The sequence below is a fragment of the Pygoscelis adeliae genome, unplaced genomic scaffold (genome assembly GCF_000699105.1).
Source record: "Pygoscelis adeliae isolate BGI_AS28 unplaced genomic scaffold, ASM69910v1 Scaffold232, whole genome shotgun sequence".
NCBI lineage: Eukaryota > Metazoa > Chordata > Aves > Sphenisciformes > Spheniscidae > Pygoscelis > Pygoscelis adeliae.
The window spans coordinates 3985539-3999525 of NW_008824473.1; positions in this window are offsets into that span (position 1 = coordinate 3985539).

Consider the following 13987-nt stretch of genomic DNA (forward strand, 5'->3'; position numbering starts at 1 on the left):
TTCTTTGTCTTTGCCTCAGAGGAAAAATCACAAACAATACTCAGATATGCTCCTTACACTTGCTCAATAATTTCCCTGTCCAATGAAAAACTTCTTTTCAGGGCCAAATGTATTAAAGACTCTTTGGTCTTTCTCTCCTGTGGGTCTAACTGACTGTCGTGCTTTAACCCCAGCCAGCAACTAAGCACCACACAGCTGCTCGCTCACTCCCTCCCAGTGGGATGGCGGAGAGAGTCGGAAGGGTAAAAGTGAGAAAACTCGTGGGTTGAGATAAAGACAGTTTAAAGCAAAAGCCGTGCACGCAAGCAAAGCAAAACGAGGAATTCATTCACTGCTTCCCATCGGCAGGCAGGTGCTCAGCCATCTCCAGGAAAGCAGGGCTCCGTCATGCGTAACGGTTACTTGGGAAGACAGATGCCATCACCCCGAACATCCCCTCCCTTCCTTCTTCTTCCCCCAGCTTTATATGCTGAGCATGACGTCATATGGTATGGAATATCCCTTTGGTCAGTTGGGGTCAGCTGTCCCAGCTGTGTCCCCTCCCAACTTCTTGTGCACCCCCAGCCTACTCGCTGGTGGGGTGGGGTGAGAAGCAGAAAAGGCCTTGACTCTGTGTGAGCGCTGCTCAGCAGTGACTAAAACATCCCTGTGTTATCAACACTGTTTTCAGCACAAATCCAAAACATAGCCCCATACTAGCTACTGTGAAGAAAATTAACTTTATCCCAGTCAAAACCAGCACACTGACATAGTTTCTTCCTTTACATATAGCAACTGATTGACGTATATCTAGGTTTAACAGGAATGGGTTAGCTTTAATTCTAAAAATAAACAATAGAAACAATAAACTTGTTTATCAGCATTAAAGACTGAAAGCCATTCACTGTTCTTCATGGTATTTAGCCTTTACCACGCCAAGCACTACTGATTTTGAATAGAACAAACAATTTTCACTTGCACAGTAGGCACTCTGAACTCCTCTATCTGGTCTCCACTGCAATTAACATTGAAATAATGATGTGCAACACATTCGTCACAGAGGGAAGACATGCAGTAGACTTTCAGAAAGACTTATCTGGTGTGGAGATGAATTATTTACGTAGCTTAACTGTAGATCTGGGTAATAATTCTGTCATCAAATGCTATCTCACCCACTCCTTCTGTCCTCTGCCAAAATGATAAAAAAACCTGAAATTAAATTACTCTTTTTAAATTCTGGAGCATTATTTTACTTGTACTTACACATATCTTTTAATATGGTGAATTCAAAAAGCTGAATTTGTCTATACAATTTGAGCTAAGCATGTATTTAACACACAATCTGTCTGGTTAATGGCAGGTACTGAGCTTTAACATTAAGAGGTATACGTGAATTCTACCCACAAAAGTTCTTGAGTGATGCATCTTGAAACGTGGAGTCTATATGCACACATTCAATACTTTGCTAATAAATCACAGCATCTGCCCTTTGTGCTCCTGTGATATTCTTCCAATACGTTTGGATGCTGAGTAGCTAGGAAGATGTGCTCACAAATGGTAAGCAGGAACAAACTAAGAAGATGCAACTAATTTTGAATATGGTGATTATTTCTCTGTCAGTCCTAATGTTCTAGCACTACATCTGGGGCTATGAAATTGTCACAAATAACCCCAATTAAGAATTCCCATTTTTTGGATGGAAGTTCCAGTTCTGAAATTCCTTATAAACCTATGCAAAGCACAACTTTTCTTACCATAGCTTGTCAATCAGTATCCATACCTAGTGATTCTGGTCACACCTCTTATATCTCTGGTAGTGCATTACTTTTCACCTTAATTGCAATAGAACAACAGAAACCTTTCACTTAGAAATTTTGTTTAACGTGTGGGCAACTAGATTTTGTACAGACTACCTTACTAATGCTAGTGGTGGCATACATTACTTTTCTTGTTAAAGAAGTATCACTATAAATTGAAATATAGATTGAGTAGAAGATCAATAAAATATGTTATCTGTGGGGAAAATATGATCTGGGGTATCTAGAAGTGCCTCTAACCACACACACACAAAAAAGGAGAATGAGCTTATGGGGCTGGAATATCAAATGATAAACTGTGAAATCCTAAGTGTAATTTCATTGCATTTTTGTTTGGTTTTGTGGTAATCCAGACTCGTGCTTCACCTTTACACTCATATGCTTGTTCTATATCTGGCATGCACAGCTGTTGAGGTGCATTCTCATGTATGTGCTTTCATTATTTTGACCTATCATTTAACATGTGTGATGAAGGAAAAGTGAGCAGAATGCTTTTACGTGTGCATTTGAACTGCATGACTCTGTATGTGTGCATGTGAGTGTATGCATGCCTGCGTGTGATGGCTGGAGACAGCTTGCATGTGCTGAGTGCAGACACCATGCATGCAAGCATGTAATTTAACATTATGGATATCTACTTTCAGCTTTATTGTTTTTCAGACAAGGGGTTTGGACATGTTGTGTTTAGAATGGGCTTGCCTGGCATTAATTTTCTGCAGCTAATTCCCTTCAGTGTCTTATTTAAATTCATGCCAATTGCTGTGCATTTGAAGCTGGAGGCCTCTCTTACATAATAATGTACAGCATAGCCCCACAACATGCCTCCGTGGTGCTGGCTGTCCCTAGGTGCAGCTGGAATACACACGGTGCAATGACTGCCCAGAGCCAGCTTTCCCTGGACCCGCAGGGAGCAGCAGGCTGCACCCGTTCTTTACATTCTCACTTGCTTTTATGTACTGAGAGTAGGAGGTCGTGGAGGTGAGGGAGGTGCTAATGACAAAATTAAGACACAGGACACTGGACACAATCAGAGAACATAATGCAGCACTGAGCACCCCTGCTTTGCAAATCTCCTGCCTTGGTTCCCCATTTACAGGACCACCCCCCGTTTTCCATGCAGCTGACAAGTGCGCGGCACTCCGGACCTGGTTTTAAATAAAGGTGTAAACTGTGCTTGCTTTCTGTTTTGGTGAAAGTTGTGTTCATGGTCAATGAAACTATAAACCCAAGAACAATGGATACAATCGTATTGACATTTATATCTTTAAATTGTTCTTCTAATGGTTAAACGAGTATTTGAACATTTTTTCTGTTGGTTTCTAAACTTGATTTCAAAGCATATCTTTTTTCCACAGCACACCAAGAAAGGCTAAGTACATTTTTTTATTTTACTTTTAGATCTATTCTACTGTACGAGAAAAGCCTTTCTATTTTCAAAGTGATGGATTTAGCAAAATGGGTGGATTTTCTGCCAGTATTATTTGAACTTTGCACAATTACCTGTCTTAAATTTTAGCAGGTATTTCCCTGCCTGAAATGTATTTAATGATATATTCCTTGTACATTTCTTATTTCATAATAATTGGGGATGTGTTCAATAGTACAGTTTTAAATGCAATCTGCCAGACAATGGTTGTTTTCTATTAATCATCTTAGCTGAAATAATAGAAATACATTAAATTGTGAATGCCAACTGTTCCTTTAAAAGCCAAAAGCTCAATATCTTCTGTGCCTGTCTGTTTATTTTAGTGAAATAAAATGAAAGTATTGTGATGATTAGATACTTTGAGGCACCTTACAGAAATGCTACTGTATTGCAGAACATAATGAGGCATTTTATTTTCCAGGAACTGCACAAATTAAAAGGAAACATAAGTCACCCAGGTGTGCTACATGACTCTGGCAATGAAACATAATGCTTGATGGTAGCTGAGGCAGAACTGCTCATTTACAGTAAAACTTTTTTTAAATTCCTTATATTTTTAGCTGTGCTCTTCCTGTTTATTTAAGAAAGGGGAAAAAAGTGGAATTTTGGTTTTCCAAAATCTTAGGTCCTTATTATGACTCATCATGTTAATGACAACTGCGGGATTATATGCGCTTTGGGGCAAAGCCACTTGAATTCAAAGAATTTAAGTCTGTGGATGGCAGTACTGTTGTGGGATCCTTCAGAAAGATGAAAGGCCAAGAGTGAGATCTTACTGACTCAAAGAATAGAGATCTTTTTGCCTTGGATTTGGAAACGGGAAGCTACTAACTCTGAGGAAAAGAATTAAAATTAATTTAATACTAATATTTTGTCCAGGATAAGTCTTTTTGGAGCAAACCATCCAGAGCCTTTTGGAGTCTCTGAATTTCCAATGGTAGTTCTTTATATGCCCCAGCAGCTGGTTGTCTTTTTTAGAGATGTCATGGATGCTAGACATTTGGCTTAATCCCAGTTTGAAGTTTTCTACCTAATCAAAGGTTGAATAGGTATTGTGCTTCCTACCTTACTAAATGCTTGCTGAGATTATCCTCTGTCACTTGCTATGCTTATTATCACCGTATCCCCAAAGAACCATCCTCTCTGATGTGGTGCTTTCAGAAGTGTTATTTCATCACTGAAAAGATGGATTCCAAATGAAAAGGCACTTGCTACAGAAATGACTTTTCATCTCAGGAAGATAAAAGGAGCTGCCTGTGGCTAGGTCTGGATTGTGCTACTTTTCTTGCACTTCCCTATTGATTTTTGAGCTTCAGGCCTTCCCTTGGCCTAAAACGGGGGATAATGTGAATTCAGAGGGATTGCAACCATAGAAAGAACAGAAATGGTGTGAGATGGAGATAAAGATCAGTTCTTGAAGTTCATAGAAGATGATGTCTCGAGAGAATTGGTCCAGGGAGAAGGGAGAAAGGAGAAAGCAGAAAGCAGGTTGAAGGATCAAATAGAAGGAAGGAAGGTGAGAGCAAGCCTTGAAGGACTTGCTCGTGTTGTGGTCATACATGATAAATCTGTGTCCTATCCCACTGAAGCGATGCCATGGGTAATCTGTCTTCTTGGCAGTTTATGATAACAACAAAGTTTGGACTCGGTGGGTCTAGGATTCCAACAAAACTGGTTTGGCCTCTGTCCGGGCTGAGAAAAGAATATCCTTCTGCAGTCAGTCTTATCAGGCAGTCACTGTCCATAAGCCTAAAGAGTGCTTTGACCTTGTAACAGACCATTTGGCAGCCAAACAGAATAGGGTAGGTCATCCCTTGTTCTATCATGGCCCTTTTAGTCCCTGAGAAAAAATAATCCACTCCTGAGAAGTGATTTCTCTGCTATAGTGTAAGTAGCAAAGGTCATTTGGGTCCTAGAGGCAGTACCTTGTTTTCTTAGAGACACGGTAGTTTCCCCAGCCTTCCGCTCCCCCTTCCTTTATGAAGTTGAGCTACATCCTCCTGCTGATGTTCACATCTGGCAGAGTTAGGGTGACTTAGTAGTGTCACTGTTGGGGTTTCTGAGAATGAGATTCTGTTGAAAATATGCTGAAAGGTATTTTCTACTGAAAAAAATTTGACGGTAAAGAAGCCGATGCTTTCTGCCAGCTAGGCCTGCCGAGCTGCCTGGCTTCTCCTGCTCAAGGGCTCACTGGTATGCCCAGCTTCTGAGGCTGACACATTCCTAATCTCTCTGAATTGATGGCTCCCCAGCTACTTGGCTTACAACGCCTTTGGCTCCCCAGCAGCTGGCAGCCTGGATGATTAAGATTTTGTAGAGATTTACTTCCATTTTCCCAAATACATTTTTTGAAAATTCCTTTCAGCAAAAAGTTGGCATTTTTCATGACAAAAGGATTTTCCATTATGCCATCCACATGCAAGATTCTTCTTTCAGAATGGGGCATTTCTGACTGAGTGAAGCCTGTACTTCCATTGTGCTACGCCAGGCATTGGGGATCTGTGTGCTTTGTCTCTCAGGCCTCCTGGGAGGTATGCGAAATTGTGGAGCAGGAGCAAGGATGGTCAATGTCTGAGTTTTGACAGGTCTACAGTTACAGTCAAAATATGGCTTTTACAGAGAAATGATATCCCCTTATTCAACGTATGTTTGACCTATCAGCTTACTTCTTGCAGGTTAGCACAAAGGAGGTGTAACACAGTCATAAGGTAGTCCATTGTACTGTGCCAGCTCCAAGAAGAGTATGTTCTGGGAAAATCTGGAGGCAGTATAAAGGCTTGAGATCTGTTAGCCTGGCACTCAGAAGGTGGTGTTTCTGGACCTTTCTTTTTGCCTCAAGGAATTGTTTCTAAAATGGCACAAATTAGAGACATCTTAGAGATACCTCAACTGCTATTCAGACCTAGATCCCCTGAACTAGGGAACTGCAAGATTTTTCCTATTTGATGATCTAAATCAGCATTAAAAAGATTTAAGTCAGACTTCCTGAACTGAGAGACAAAGCCAAGTGTAAATTTAAGAATGGAATAATTGAAAGCAACACAACTGTCTTAAAAACACACACAGTTGTTCAAAAACATTGTTATCATTTTTTACAATCTTCATTATTTATTACAAAACAGTTCTAGCCTGGGTTGGGTCCTGACTGGATTTCATGCTATAAAATATGAGATTAAGTGAGTTCTTACTCAAAGAGTTTGGAATAGAAATTTAAAATGCCACAACAGATAAAGTAGACAGGCAGGAGGATTAATGGGGAATCTTACTGATTTTGATCAGTGGCGCACTGAGATCTTATCTCACATACCTACTCAACAGCTCAGAAAAGAAAGGAAGGATGGAAGATTTGAAGGGCTAACTTGGAAGGGTAGCACAGGAAAGCTATGTTTACCAAGTGAGGAGGACAGCATTTGCGTCATAACTGTTTATTCAATATCTTACTTTTTCTCATTGTTCCATGTGTAGCTGTAAGCCTTATGCTCTGGTGATCACTCAAACCTTGTTCTGAATTGTTAGAACAGTTCCTGACATGGTTTTGGCTCATGCCAATTCCTCTTTGACAATTCCTGAGTGCAGGAGTTGAGCCAGGCCAGGAACTAGTCCCAGTAGACACTGTGGAGAAGTCCATGCTGTTTTGGAAGCTGAACTGAACAGTATGGACAGAAGCACTCCATGTGGTTCGTCCTGGGAGCAGTGAGTGGTCCTGGGAACATTAAATAGCTACAGCCTGTATATTCACAACACAGCTCGCACTGGCTCCAGTTACACTTGGAAGCGGACCAATGTTCTCTGTGTTAGATCTCAGGGTGTCAAGCAAAGGATTCCTGTTATGGCTCACTGCCTGTGAAAAGTTTGGACTCGATGATCTTGGAGGTCTCTTCCTTAATGATTCTAAGTTGGTTTGAGGGACTGGCCTTGTATCACATTGACAGTCTATGGCTGAAAAACAGGCAGAATTCAATTCTCCAGTCTCTTCAGTGTAAGTTCTCACTTTCTTTCCTTTCCTTCTCATTATTTCTTTCCCTTATTATTCACTGGGGAGCAGATGCATAAATGATCTCATCTAGAAAAGATGACCTAGGTGTTTTTCTGTTCTCCCTGGATCATTTAGATGATGATTCTCACATGTAAAATGTGAATATGCTGGGGAGCAGAGAACTTCTGATCTTCCCCTTTTCCAACTGTCACCAGTTCTTTTTCACTTACTTCAGTGCCTTAATCAATTGACTATAGATTCAGTCCCTATTCGCTTGTTCTCTTGGCCACACGATTCTTACTTTTTTTTCTCTACGTTGCTTGTTCCAACAGAGGCTTCAGAAAAGGAATCACAGAGCAACTCTCTTTTGAACTGGTGTGGGTTGCTCAAGTGCTAGAATACTTCATAGGTGTTGCTTTTTCCAAAAACATGGACATTCCCATGACCACCAGACACTAGCTGTGGGCAGTTTACTTACTGGGTCCCACACCAGTCAGGGCAGAGAGGCTGAGTGCATGTATGATATGGGCTTTAGGCTCTTTAGGCACATGGTATTTCAAATTACAGAACCATAGAAAAATTTAGGTCAGAAGGGAATCACCTAGTCCACCTCCCCACTTAGGGCAGGGCCAACCTCCTAAGTTAGGTCAGGTTGCTCAGGGCCTCATACAGGTGTGTTCTTTGGATCTCAAAGGAAGGAGATCCCACTACTTCTTGGGGCCCCTCTTCCAGTGCTTCACTACGCTTATTGAAATGTCCCTTGCTGAAGTGTGTGATCACTCACTGCTTTTTGTCCTTGTACTATGCACCTCTGAGAACTGCTCTCTATGATCCCCTTTAGGCAGTGGTGGAGGACGGTCCCCTTTAGGCTTCTTTTCTCCAGCTAAATAAATCCAGTTCCTTTAGCCTCTTCTGTTCTATGCTGCAGACCTGTTATCCTCTCATTGGCCCTCCAGAGGACTCTCTCCAGTTTGCCTTGTATGGAAGGGTCCCAAACCATACAGAATATTCCAGATAAGAGCTCATGAGTGATAAGTAGAAGAAATAAACACTGCTTTTGGTTATCTTCTTGCTGTATATGGTTAGCCTTCATTGCTGCAATAATAATCTGCTTGGTTGTGTTCAACTTGCTGTCCACCATGAGCCTCCAGAATATCTTCTGCAGAGCTGCTACCCAAACAGACAGTTCCCAACCTCTGTTGTTGCATGAGGTTATTCCACCTCAGGTGCAGGACTTTGTGTTTGCCTTTGTTCATCTTCATGGCTTTCTGACTAGCCCATTTCTCCAGACTTTAGGTCCCTTTGAATGACAGCCCTGCCCTCCAGTGTGTCAGCTGCTTCCTACAGTTTGGTGTCATCCATGAGGTGGATCCTCACATCGCTCAGGTTGCTGATTAAGGTGTTAGACATATTACCCCAATATTGGCTCAAGGAACATATTCATGACTGGCTACCAGCTGTACTTCAGACCATTGAGTAAAACCCTTCAAGCCAACAGTCCAGCAGTTTTCCCATCAACTTTGTGTCCATCCCTCTAGTTCACATCTCCTCAGCTATGAGGACACTGTGGAAGAGTATGTCAAAAGCCGTGCTGAAATCAAGGTAAATTATCTTTACTGCTCTCCCCTTATCCACAGTCTTTCATCGCGGGAGGCAATCAAGTTGGACAAACACAATTTTCCTTCGGTAATTCTGTGTAGATTGTTTCCAATCATTTTTTACCCTTCATGCGCCTGGGAATGGCTTCTACAAGCTGTTACTTATCATGTCCTATATTGCATCCACCTTCTGCAAAAAATGAAACAACAGTAGCTTCCTTCCAGCCTCTGAGGTAGTAATTTTAATGTGGAAAAATGTTAACATGTAATTAAATATCCATATGTACAGTGGGAAGAATAACAATGTTGGGCACTTCTTTGCAACCTTGATGATATTCTGGCAATGTGTGTGTAAGGGTATAAAGTATAAAAGGGTTAACAAGCAGGCTTTGTGCTGTTTCTCATTAGAGTGAGTCCAGCATTTGGCTTTCAGGCTTAAAGGATATCTCATATCATATGTATACTGCCACATATGTAATTTGTTGGGTAGGACTGGTAACATTGTGGAAATGGCATAGAAATTCCTCACAATCTTTCCTGCCCATAATAGTTTTCCAGAAGACAGAACATAGTGCTGCCCATGCACGTTAAATCTTTGGATGAGCTAATGTAAAATACTTCTGCTGTTCTAATTTCCTCTTGTGTGTATTTTTTCCTGGCTTAGAGTCAGTGACCTAATTCTTTTCTTCATTCTGTTCGAGGTTTTTGATTTTTTCCAAGCTATTCACATCGGACTCTTCCCCACTGTGGAAATCGTGCCTTTTATTTCCGCTTTGTATTAGCACCCTGGGATAGTTGCATTGGCTGCCCTGTTGCTCCTCTGTCCCCAGGCCTGAGGGTAGACACTGAGAATGCGGAAAGGAGAATGTACAGAAGATGACTTCCATAGCATGGTATCTTCCACAAATGGTGACCAAGACCTTCTACTGGACCCACCTAAGGGAGTTCTTGCAAGCCCACATGAAGATCTTCTTGCAGAGTTTACACTGCAAAGAACCCAATTAAAAAGTAGTACCTAGAAGAAAGTAAGTTTGCTTTCCCAGTGTGTTGGCTGGAGAGGTAAACCAGTCAGTGTCTCTCTGTCTGTTTACTTGCCTTTTAAAAGTACATAAAGACTTGCTCAAAACCCTTTTTGACAAGGTGTGTATGGTGCTACATTTAACTAAACAAAATACACAAACAAAAGGCTCCTTAAGTTTTCATAGTTGTGAAATCCTCAAACTAGTGCATGCACGTTTCCCAGCCTAGACTGAGGCATGCTTAGGCCAGTTCAAAGGCATGTAGAGAGCAGACCCAGCACTTTTTCTGTCTTTGATTTTGATTCAAATTCACTTTTTTCATTCTAGCACATATAGGAAGTTGACAAAATGCTACCCTTGCTTTTTTCTTTCATTTGGTTGCACTTCTAGACCTCTATTTTGTTTTTGTTCTGTTTCCCAGCAGTGGTTCCTAGGGGCTACCTTAATAAATATCTGCTTTCAGACTCAGACTTTTTCTTGTAAGGAGATTTTGTGCATTTGCAAAATAATCTCCATGGCACCACTCATGGGCTTAGTGTATTAACCATCACATAGACTGTTTTAAACAGTCTTCCTGTCTTGACAAGAATTGGTATGAGCAGTGTAATCACTGTTTATCTGGGGGAGAAAGAGGATCATTCAATTCAAGAAATAGAAATCCCCAGAACTATGAACATGCATTTGGAGTTTTAACCTAGGAATGAATTGCATCTTTTCCATAGCATAGACAAAGACCTAAAACTAACTGTAAATTATATAGAAATTAAGTTCTGTAACTTCAGTTACAAGTTATACATATGGAAAATTGTTTGCTTGATCTGTGGCTTGTCTCTGTGTAGCCAGTACAATTTCTTGAGCTGCAGAAGGCTGTATACTTGGACTCTGTGACAGGCTGACTTCTCCAGTAAAAGGCCAGCTTTTCCACATTCCTGCAGATGTAAAAGAGCAAATAAGCTGCCTGCCACAAGTGCTTTACCACCTTTAATTCTCAAGCCTTCCTGTCAGGCTAACTGATGTTGCATGGCTCTGAATCTTCAGTCTTTCTCACACTCCTTGTCACTATGATCTTAGGCTTAGTGTTTGCCTTATGTGCTGGTGTGTATTTGTACACATTTTAAAGTAAGAGGAGCAGAGACCCCCCTGGTTTGTCACCAAGACAGCACTAAAGAACTTCTGCATCACTTTTATTTTGGGAACTTTTTAGGAAGAGTTACAAGTTTCCTAGGTCTCCTAGGTATTTTCTTCAGAGCACTCTACTATTCCTTTTACTGCTGGCATTACAAAAAAAAAAAAAAAAAGGAGAAAAGGTATTTTCATTAAAGATAAAATCCAGGAACACATGCAACTTTCTGGTTTTGCTTTGCTTCTGAATGATGAAATGACTCAGAGTATATATAAAAAAGCGTCTCACATTACTTAGAGAACAAAAAAACAACTAAGTTGCTGGCTTGTAAAAAGGAAAAAGAAAGTCTTGAGATGAAAGAGAGTTATATTTTGCCTCAGTCATAAAAACCTGTTTGTTTTTTTGTTGGGCTTTTTTTTCCCCTTTCAGTTGAACTCTTGAAAAAGTGCAATTTCACTTCAAGACATTTTGTTTCATATCACAATGTTAATTTTATTAAGCAATAAGACCAGACAGGGCTTGAATTATTGTGCAATAATTTATGCTTAGGTGCATTCTCAGGCATGAGCCTGAAGGCTTGAGTGTTATCAAGTCCCAGAGTGTTTCACATAAACTATGCTGTGGTTTAAAAAAAAAATAAAAAGAAAAAAGAAAAAACAAAACAAAAGCCAAAAACCAAACCAGGGGAAAGAAAAAAATGTATATATGCTACAAGGGTCTGTGCTTTACAGAGATCACCACCTGAAAGCCCAGGCAGCCTGCCCCCTTGGGATACGTTGGGTTAGTAGTGGCTGTTGGAGTCGTTGTTGGAGGCTCAGCATCTGTTCCTGTGTGGTGTTTTGGGGAAAGCTTCCACTGTCCCTGCTCCGGGGCTGGGCAGGCATGCTGCTGCTCCCCCAGTGCCAAGTCTTTCCCTTGCCCAGGACACTTCTCCAAGATGCAGGGAGCATGAGGCCTAAAAAGGCTGAATCATGGACTTGAACTTCGCTGCAGGGTTTATGTTGGGATATCTGAGCTCACTATAGTTTTGGTTCAAAAAGCACAGAGTGAAACAGGTGAGAGCTGGTACCAAACATGCTTGGCTGAGGGAATCCAGTTACTGAATAAATTCCCATAGAGATGACCTGAATTTTTAACTGAAGTTTGTGACTCACTTACATCTCACTGTCAGACTAAGTCCCATCTCTAGCGAAGGCCACATAAACCTTCCTCTGAGAAAAAAAAATTCATGACAAGAATGTCACTCAACATCGATTACTTTGTTTACCCACTCTGAAAAAAACGTTCTGAAAAACCACCTACAACAAACAACCAAGTGGAGAAACACAGAAAATATAAAAGCAACAATGAACAAACAAATATTCCTCACGAAACAAAGCAGCAACAATAGCCACATGGCAGCACTGAAATGAATGGGGAATAAGGTACCATTTAGTAGTGCTGAATGTATCAGAATCTCATCTTAATCAAATAGCCTTCCCAAATAACATTTAAAATTCTCATCGAATACAGATTAGTTATCTTTTTCTTTCTAACGCTGAAGCAAAAGAATCTAGAAACAAAGTAAACACTCCCCAAACTGCCTGCATTTGCCAATATATTTAGCTCATAAAAAGTTAATGTGAATAACCTATAGCTTTTAACAAAACCTAGAACCTACAGAGGTTTTCCTGACACCACCAACTTAAACCAAAGCTAGTTCATAAGATGAGCCTTTCAAGCACATTTTTCCATCTAATTATCAATAACTTTTAAAGTTTCAAAATTCACATCAGATCAGCGTAAGAGTGTTGTTCAATGAATAACACTTTTCCAAATGTCTCAGTTCTTCCTGGGTCATTTGAATTTCAAAGGGGTGCCTTTCAGTCAGAACAAGATCCCTTCAGGTTTAAGCCACCAGTACCACAAGTCCAAGCTGGAAGGGGAAAGAAGACCACAGATACCAAAGAGGGAGAAAGAAGGTGGGAGTCAGAGAGACAGACAGAATCAACATAAATCTGACATTAACATTGGAGACTGTTATCTGTAATTACAAACTGGGCACATGAGCAGAAGCCAGTACTAGTATATGAGCAGTTGTCCAGCTGGTAGATGGCAAGACAGATTTGCAGGAATATGTGTTTTCCGGAATAATGAAATGTGAAGCAATTGATTAAAAAAAGCCATGTGTAAGGTCAGGAGGGAGAATAGTGACAACAGCAGCAGAAAGCACTGTAGGAGGGGGTGTAGGGGACTTCAGCAGCCCACACAACCCTCATCAGTGGGGCTTGGCCAGAACAGGTGTTGAGTTCCAGCCATGTCCCAGACAGAGTGCCACCATTTGTTCCTGCCAATGTGCACAACTTGAAGAGTGTACACCTATAATGTGTCTACTCCCTGTTCTCACGGGGCTGGGAGCCCAGTGTCCCTCTGACATCCTGGTCCCAGAGGGATTCCCACCACCGTCAGAGGGGTCAGAGGGAGCTCTAGGGGAAGTGGGAGGTCTATCTGTATAAATGTTCTGTAAGGAAAGCTCTGGTGCAAACACTGGGCTGACTGACAGTAAATACATTCCCAGAAAAATGAGCCCTGTGCTGTGAGTACTAGGAAAAGCTCCTAGTTTTCTAACCCTGCATCTGTCAGGAGTTTGCACTGCAGCTCCGGGAAAGCTGCTTTTCTCACCTGCTTCGATTTCCTCCTTCATAAAATGGGGCTGGGAATTCTCATGCCAGAACATTTTTTGCAAATTTGGTTTTCCCTTCCATTCCTCATGGGGATGAAATAAAGTTTTTTGTACAATTATTTTTGGGTTGGGTTTTGTGGTTGGTTTGTTTTTTGGTTTTTGGGTTGGTTTTTTTTTTTGTGTGTGTGTAGAATGATAAAGGGAGAAGAACATATCACCAAGAATTAACCTGTACTTCATAATTTAAGTTAAAGACTCTATTTTTGGAGCAGGGCTAACACCCTTGAGCTAACATCTCCAAGATCTCAGCTGACTATCCTGCATAGAATATTGTGGCTGTTGAACTCTCAAAACTCTTGAACTCTCAAAAACTTGAACTCTACAATT